General features: G+C 38.5%; 1 pseudogene; it reads left to right on the top strand.

The window, feature by feature from the left end:
• The first annotated feature begins 4,668 nt into the window (after window positions 1–4,668).
• Window positions 4,669–5,093, top strand: LOC103734625 (annotated as a pseudogene).
• Window positions 5,094–9,498: the final 4,405 nt, after the last annotated feature.

The following is a 9,498-nucleotide window of genomic DNA, read 5'->3' as shown; positions in this document are numbered from 1 at the left end:
ATGTGTCCTTCTAGCCTTCATGGGCATTGCATGCATGAGTGCACTTACATACATGTAGGCAAACACTCATACACATAAAAATAAATAAAAATATATATAATTAAAAGCTTTAAAAGGTAAGGTAGACAGCCATGTTGAAAAGAAATCAGCAGTTCCACCAGACCAATTATTCCTATGCACCTCAAAATCAGTTTTGAGTTTTGGTAAGATAATGAGTCTTCTGGCAGATATATTAGCAGGAGAGAACATTTCATTTTGCTACAGTATATGATTTAGAGGGCAGTGGCCAGATGCCACCTTGAATGGGAACTTACAGTTTAAAAGTTGGTTACCCTGCAGACCTGAGAAGAGGAAACAATCACAAGTAAGAGAGCCTGAATTTAATCTACCACTTCCCAGGGTGAGAAACATCCCCTAGGGACAGCTGCAAAAGGTGAAAAGAATAGAGGACTACCTCTGCAAAGAAAACTTTAAAACACTAAAGAAAGAAATTGAGGAAGACAGTAGAAGAAGCAAAGATCTCCTGTGCTCATGGAGTGGAAGAATTAGCGTTATGAAGGTGGCCATCTTACTAAAAGCAATCTACAGATTCAGTGCAATCCTAATCATGCTTATTCACAGAAATATAAAAAGAATTTAAAATTCATATAGAAGCACAAAAGACGATGGATAGCCAAAGCAATCCTGAACAAAAAGAATGATACTGGAGACATTACCATGCCTGATTTCACGTTCTATCACAGAACCATAGTAATAAAAATAGCATGATCCTGACACAAAAATAGACATGTAGTTAGTGGAATAGAATTGAGAAAATAGATATAAACTCATGCAACTACAGCTACCTAATTTTTGACAAAGAAACAAAAATATAGACCTGAGAAAACATAGCCTCTTCAACAAACTGTGCTGGGAAAACTAGACATTTACATGTGAAAGAATGAAACTAGAACCGTATCTCTCACCATGCTTAGACTTCAACTTCAAATGGATCAAGGACCTCAGTGTAAAACCCAAAAGTCTAAAACTTCTAGAGGAAAATATAGGTAGTACAGTTCAAGACACAGGCATAAGTAAAGAATTTCTAAATATGAATCCAGTCATTCAGGAAATAAAGCTAATAATTAACAAATGGGACCTCATGAAACTAAAAAGCTTCTGTGCAACGAATGAAGATGTACATGAGTAAAAAAGCAGCTCCAGAATGGAGAAAATTTTTATCAGTAATATATCTGATAAAGGATCAATATTTAGAATATATAAAGAACTCAACACACTGTGGATATGATCAAGATACATTGCATACATGCATGAATTTTCAAAGAATACTTAAAAACCAAATGTTTTAAAAGGTAAAGAAAATGTGAATAAAAATATAATAAAACAATTTTTAATATGAATAAGCAACTCAATAAAAAAATAGGCTATGGAACAGACAAAACAGAAAGTTCTTGAAAGAAGAAATACAAATGGCTAATCAATATTTTAAAAAATATTCAACATCCTTAGTCATCAGGGAAATGAAAACTAAAACTACTTTGAGATTATATCTTACCCCTATCAGAATGGCTATCATAAAAAAAATTGATGGCCCTTTTCTGAGTCCCCCACCCCTCTAGCCATTAGAGCTGAATGGTTCCTGTGACCCCAACTTCAGGTAGACTCTTCCAGAATGGGATTATTATTGACACTGTTCAGTTTTCATTTACCTAACATATGCTAGGGAACTTTCTAAACTGCATTTCAGTGCTCTTTCACTACTGCAGTGATTTAGTGGATGGTCATATAATAATTTATTTAATCAGTCCATATTAATAGGCATGCAAGCTGTTCCCTGTTTTAAAATTTTAGAGTGTTGTAGTGGATGCCCACTAACATTATGTTATACAAAAATTCACATTTGATAACTAAATTTACTGAGTCAAAGAATACATGCATATATGATTTTGCAATGTGGTATCAAATCACCCCACAAAAAATCCAATATATTCACACAGCTTCTAATGTGATAAATGGCTGTTCATGGTCACCTTTGTCTCTATTAAGTGCTGTTAGTCTTTTTATTTTTTGCCTATTTGGCAAATGAAAAATAGCATATTGTTTTCATTGTTTTCCTTAGTGCAGTGAAGTTGAAAATTTTTCCTTATGCTTAGTCATTTGGATTCTTTTATTTATAAACTGCTAATTTTCTTTGTCTCCTTTTTGGGATGGTGTGATGACTCATCTTGGTTTATCAACTTGACTGGATCTGGAATTAACTAAAATGAGAGAGACTCTCTTGATTGAATTATTTGAAGAAGAGTCTCCCTAAATGTGGGCTTTTCCTTCTGATGGCAGTTGTATTAGTCACTTTTCTGCTGCTGTGATAGAAACACTGACTAAAGAAATTTATAGAAGGAAGAGTCGATTTGAGCTCACAGTTCCAGGGGAATTACAGTTCGTCATGGCAGAGAGGCATGGTGGCTGGAGGTGGCTGGAGCAGAAGCAGCAGAAGTGAAGCTCTCACATCATCATGCAGGCACAGGAAGCAAGAGATTGACTGGAGATCTGGCAAGGCTTGCTTAAGAACTCTCTAAGCCCACTATACTTCCTCCACCAAGGCCACACCTTCTAAAACTTCCTAACAACAGCACCACCAACTGGGGACAAAATAGCCAAATACTTGGTGCCTATGGGGGACATTATCTTTCAAACCATCACATTCCACCCCCTGGTCCCCATAGGCTCATGATCATATAAAATGCGAAATACATTTAGTCCAACTTTAAAAGTCCCCATAGTCATTACCAGTCTCGATACTATTTAAATGTCCACAGTCCAAAGTGGATTTAGGTAAATATCTTAACTGTAAGCCTCTATTAAATCAAAAGACAAATTACATACTCCCAACATACAGTGGAACTGAATACACATTACCATTCCAAAGGAAGGAATGGAGGCATAGTAAGGAAATACTGGACCAAAACGAGACCAAAAACCAGCAGGGAAAACACCAAATCCAGGAGCTCCACGTCCAACTTCTGGGACTTTACTTCCAAAGGGCTTAGATGGCTCAGCCTCTCTAGTTTTTCTGCATGCAAAACACATCTCTCTCTTGTGCTGGTACCACTCCCTATATGCAGGTTTTCTTGGCAGATGCCTCACAGCTTTGGCATCACGAACTTCTTGGGGTCTCCATTGCCAACCAGGCTTCACCTTCACAGCTTCGCAAAATGGCCTATCAGGGCCTTCTCTAGGCAGGGGCACCTCTACTTAATGCTGCCTGGCCTCAGAGGCTCTCTGAAACCTCAGAGGAAGAATTGATGACCCCTTCACTCTTCCATGCTTCTAAAGCCAGCACTTGGTAAATGACACTGCCAAGTTTGACTGCAAGTTTAGGGTGGACTCCAGCCTGCTTTATCCATTTTAGAAGCTTTTCTCTTCCATGGCCCCTGCAGCATTTTTCTTTCACAAGTTGGAGGCTTAACTGGGCGTGGTCTTGCCCTGGAGGCACTCTCTCCATTGTTTAAGTTTGATCTCTAGGCCTCTCCTTAATCACTTTAATCTCCTTATCAATGGGATCCTCTCCATCACATGCCTGGGTTCCAGCATTTATCTTCCTAGTGCTCTTTTCAATCCAAACTGTATTTCTTTCTGTCCCATTTGCTCTCTTTCGCTGTAGATCTGCATAGTATTCATCATTAATAGCCATGCCACCATTTCTACATTAGGCTGCCTTGAAATTTCTTCTGCCAAAGAAATTAGTCCATTACTTTTCAACTTAGCCTCAGGCAAGCTTTTGGGTCTAGGACAGATTCCAGCCAGACTCTTTGCCAAAATATCCCAAGTGCTGCTTAAGTCCTTATTTCCCTCTGGAACTACATTGTTCTCAGCACTGCTTTCTTCCAGGTGTTTACTAGAAAGGCCCATTAAGCTCCACTTACAGCAGTCAACTGCTTTTCTAGCCCAACCTTCCAAAGTCTTCCACATTCCTCTAAAACCCCACATGGTCGGGTTCTTCACAGTCAACAGCCCACTCTCTGGTACCAATTACTGTATTAGTCACTTTTCTGTTGCTGTGATAGAAACACCGACCAAAGCAATTTACAAAAGAAAGAGTTTATTTGAGCTTACAGTTCCAGGGGAATTACACTCTGTCATGGCAGGGAGGCATGGTGGCTAGAGGTGGCTGGAGCAGGAGAAGCAGAAGTGAAGCTCTCACATCATCATGCAGGCACAGGAAGCAAGAGACTGACTGGAGATCTGACAAGGCTTAAGAGCTCTGTAAGCCCACTCCCAGTGACATGCGTCCTCTAGCCACACCTTCTAAAATCTCCCAAAACAGCGCCATCATCTGGGTACAAAATGTCCAAACACTTGGAGCCTGTGGGGGATATTTTCATTCAAACCATCACAGCAGCCCAACAAAAGATCATGGCAGAAGGAAGATTTAGCTTTTTGCCTGTTTACCTTCTTTCTCACTGGCAATTTCACCTTGTTGCTATGGCATTCCTCCTCTGCTGATAGTAGAATCAACTTCAGATTCCAACAAGACTGAAGAGTAGCAGATCTCTTCAGGGCCAGGTTGGGATGGCTGAGACATCCAGCCTTGTAAATGAGTAACCACTGGCTTCTCATCCTCTCAAGTGTGGTATAGCCATTGTTGGACTACATTGGCCTTTGGTTACAATGGCAGGTGAAGAAATTAATGAAGACTAGACAGTAGAAATTCACAAGTCTTTATCAGTCCTGGAGAGATCCCTTGGTGCTGTGGATGATATGCTGAAGACCATGATGTCTGTTTCTAGAAATGAGTTGTTTCAGAGGTTGGACCCACTGGAATAAGCAAAGTGGATTTAGTTTCTGCATATACATTAAATTCAATGTTTTAGGTTTATTTGGCAACTCAAGGAGTTGGTTCTAAGGAACATCCACTAAAGCAAGAACTGGAAAGAATCAGAGTCTACATGAACAGAGTCAGAGAAATAACAGACAAGAAAAAGGTTGCCAAACTGAATGGAAATGTTTCTTCAATATTTGTAAAAAATGCACTTTGGGAACCAAAACTGAAAAATACACCAAAAATTGCTAATAAAGGGAAAAGTAAAATCTAGTCTTTCAGTTTGATATACATAGATTCAAAAAGTACTTCATTTTTATCAGTTTCATAAAACAGGTGATCATATGGCAATGCAAGATTTAAATGAATTTTTTGAATTAATATATAAATTTATACCTTAAATTTGTAATATGGAACACTTTTAGGGATTTTATTTCACTGAATTTCATACAGAACCTCTTAATCATCTTTATACCCCCTTCCCCACTGGGCCCCTCTCATATCCCCACAACTGGAATTCATACATTGTGTCATTTATGTTAAGGCCTATCATGCCAAGTTAGTGTCCCCAGATGTCCCTTAGTGTAAGTTCATTCATAAGGTCTAGTCAATCTATCTAGAGTTCCTCCCTTTAAGAAGATCAGCTCTTTCTCACCAGCAGTAATCAGTTGCCAATAATTCTTCAGTTAAGATTGGAGCCTGATGTCCATTTCCACAGTTCTGGGCTGGGGTTTTGTCCGCTTGAGTTTTTATGGGTCTTGTGCATGCTGATACCATACTGTATATTAATTTGAGAAGGGTCCCAGGAACCTGGAGGACTCTATTTGCATATGATCATGCACTTCCTCCCTGGCTCTTACAGTCTTTCCACCTCTTCTTCCACAATGGTCCCTGAGCCCTGGGTGGGTGGATTTTCTTATAGGAGTCCTGTCCAAGGACTTACACTCTGGAGACTTTTATTCTCTATGTTTTGGCTATTTGTGACCTTTTGCATTCCTGATCCTCTATTGTATGAGGGAACTTCGAATGCATTAGTGTTCTCTTCATCCCTTGTTTTATGTTCTGTGAGCCTTAGGTGTAGAGGTTGCATCCTAGATGTGCCACTTGAGCTTGGGCAACTCACAATCTCTGTGTGCAAGCAGTTGTGGAACTCTAATAATCTTTACCTGTTTAAAAAGAAGATTCTTTGATGGGTGATGACTGGGATATTTGTCTATAAATTTAAGGATCCATATTTTGCACATAGTAAAAAATTACATTTTCCTAAGGATATGACAGCCTTGGGGTTTTCTCTAAAATCTATGATTTGTCAGCTATGTGTATTTGGCTAGGTTTACAGTGCCACACATGAGCTTCCTCTCCAGAGGAAGTCTCCAGAGTGTAAATCCTTGGACAGGACTCCCATTGAGTGAGCTATAAGTCCAATTAGGCAGCTATTGACTACCCCCGAAAGATAAAAGTGCCACTACTGCACAAATGTCATTTGCTGTGCCTATCATTGATGTGATTTTTAGGCATTGAAGCTGGGGTTGGACCACTGATTGATGTTCTCCCTTACCAGCATATATAGTGCTCTCCAAAGCTGAGAGCTAGCCTTCAGGAGAAGTGGCTTCCAGGTTAGTTCCAGGTTCACTGCTCCAAATCCTGTGTCCAAAGTATGTCCTGTCTTCAGCAATAGGGTCTTGCCATCAAGTACTGGAAAGCAATCAAGGGCTGTGGCAATTACCTGTGTAATTTTGGGAATCTCTTGGATTACCCTGGCCAACAACTAAAAGGAAAGCTTCTCCGGTCTGTCACTAGTTTTTGTTATGTAGCCTTCATCTATACACACGGACTCAAGTGGAGATATTGCGTGTGTAATTTTTCAGTAGGTTTTGGGACTAATACAATTCCCTCTGGCTTTTTATACTCTCCCTGGTTAACCCTCAGTGCCCTCCCCATTTAAAGTATCCCCATTTCCCCCATTCCTCCTTTGATAATTTCTGTCTGCTATTGTCCTACCTCTCTTGGAACTCGTTCTCCTCCTCTATCCCCATAGTTCCTTGTATAATCCTCCCTCTCAGCCTTCCACTTAACTAATCCCATTTTACACATTTCTCCCTTAGTACCACCTGTCACCTACTGTTCTCCTATCTCAGGTTTCTTCTTTCCCTTTACCTCCCTGGCTACTTTCCATTTTCCTGGTTCCCGCAGTTTCATCAGGATATATACTCATATATAAAGATTTTGTGCTAGAATCCACAAATTAGGGAGAATATACATCATTTATTTTTCTGAGTCTATGTTACTTCACTTAGCATTACAGTTTCTAGATCTACCCATTTACATGCAAATTTCATGATTTCATCTTTCTTTACCTCTGAGTAGAACTCCATTGCATAAATGTACCACATTTTTATGACTGAACCCTTTTTTGCTGAGAAAGATTAAGTTGTCTTTATTGATCTTCTTATAGAGCATCATGAAGGTTTTATAATTCAAGATACCTTATAAGCAATTATGAAAACTACATGTTCTCTGCAACATACATAGCACTTTAAATGAATGATGGTATTGTGACATGGCTGAAATTATTAAGGACATTTGTTTTCACTAATGATGATAAAAAATGAAATAACTTAAATATCTAATTTGTTTTCTGAATAGTTAGTTCAACATGTTTATGTGATTTTAAGAGTAATTGCATTTTTGTTATTCAAAGTATGAAGTTAAAACCTTAAATATATACTTTAATTCTTGATGCTTCATTTAAAATAAAATACATTTTCATTAACATTTGATAGAAATTGGGTTGTGGGGCTGGAGATATGGCTCAGTGAGTAAGAGTGCTGACTGACTGCTCTTGCAGAGGATCTGGGTTCCCAGAACCCACGTGATGGCTAACAACTATCTGAAACTTCAGTTCCAAGGGATCCGATGCCCTGACCTCCATGGACATTGCAAGGCACAGGTGCACTTACATACATATAGGCAATACACTCATTCATATAAAAAAGAAAAAAACAGGAAAAAAAGTAAGTTTGTAGAAGTTACAAAAAAATTGAAAATAATAAAAATTTTTTAAAAACAAAATAAGGTTGTATGTCAGTAGCTGACTTTTGACTTGATGTTTTTATTAAAAAAAGATTTCTTTTTATTTGTACATAGGTTTTTATTGTTGGTATATATACTGGTATGTGTATAGTGCCTGTGAAGGCGAAAGATGACAGAGCTACCATGTGGGTGCTGGGAACCAAACCCAGTTCTTCTGGACAAACATCAAGTGCTCATAACCACTGAGCCACTTTCTTAATAAAGATTATAGCTTGAAAAAAGAAACTCCATTAATTTGACAGAACACTACATCACATGTTCCTTAGTTGGGCAAAGAAGGTGGCTGGCATGGTTACAATATTTGTTTTAGTTATCCAATAAACTAATGACATTTTTTAAAAATTGTTTTCTTTGGAACGATATCATAACTATGGAAGTCCAGGGTCAGTTAATTGTTTATTTTCATTTATCTTTCAAAAAGTAAATAAAAGTTCTATCACATGAGTGTGGTTAGTCATTTATGAACAGTCTGGTTTAATTCACCATAGAAAGTCATTCAAAGAATGTTATGTAGGTTCCTAAAGGTTGTCTCAGATCAACTATGAGGCAACATGATTCAACTGGGATCCCATCCAGATCGTGTTTGCCCTAATTCAATTGCAAACCTTTTGGCTTAGAACAGTTTGTTGTTGCTTGAGATCATGAGGAAATCATTGACATTAGCTAACTCATTTAATGGCTGTATGCATCATGCTGTGTCCCACACCTGTTGTCATCTTTATGTGAAAAACTGAGGGTCAATTGGACAATTCTGGAAAAAGGTCACAAATATAAACTTAATGCCTTTAATGATAGAAGTGGCATGTTCATTTCTGTATCCACAGTCCCCGTCAATCTAGGCATCAAAGCAAGAAAATGAAAGATTACATGCATAGTCTACAATCATGACTGTAACTGAGTGTTTGTAGTGTGTATACTTCTGAGGACTGAATCTAGGATCTTTCATATACTACATAAATTCTCTATCAATGAGTTGTGTCCCCAGCCTCATGACCATGATTTTTTTTTTTATCATGTACAATTCTTCCTGTCTTCATGATGCTAGCCTGGATTTCTCAAGTTGTTGGTTCCCATTTCTGGGCACAAGTAGAAGCTGGTTTCATTGATTTTCAAGGTATTTGCCTATTCCAAAAAATCTGTATTTCCTTTAAGATCTACAGATGACAGCAACAATTCTAAGACACAAAGAGAGAAACATTAAAGAAAAGAGTGAAAAGCAGAGTTGTGAAGAATGAAAAGGAGGAGAGGCTGCCAGGGAAAGAGAAAGGGAGAGGACTATAAAGAGACTGAAGGGAAGAGGAGCAGGAGTTAAAGAAAAGTGACAGTAAGACAAACACTAACTTGAACAGGACGTTGAACTGCGACCAGGATGGTGGTGGGGGATGACAAGTAATGGAGAAACCTATGTAAGGCCTGAACTCTGGGAACATCCCATCTGTTAGTGTGCAGACTAGAGTCCACAACAGTGCTAGCTCAAAGGCTGGCAAAATAGTGGACAAATGTGTCTATTCTGCCCTAGATACCAATTCCAGTTTGACTCACATGAAACAGAGAAGAGAAATGAGACTTTTTCTACTTCAGTTACA

The sequence above is a fragment of the Nannospalax galili genome, unplaced genomic scaffold, assembly GCF_000622305.1.
Source record: "Nannospalax galili isolate Female #2095 unplaced genomic scaffold, S.galili_v1.0 scaffold135, whole genome shotgun sequence".
Taxonomy (NCBI): Eukaryota; Metazoa; Chordata; class Mammalia; order Rodentia; family Spalacidae; genus Nannospalax; species Nannospalax galili.
The sequence above is the reverse complement of the archived record's forward strand: the minus strand, read 5'-3'. Positions and strand labels throughout refer to the sequence as shown.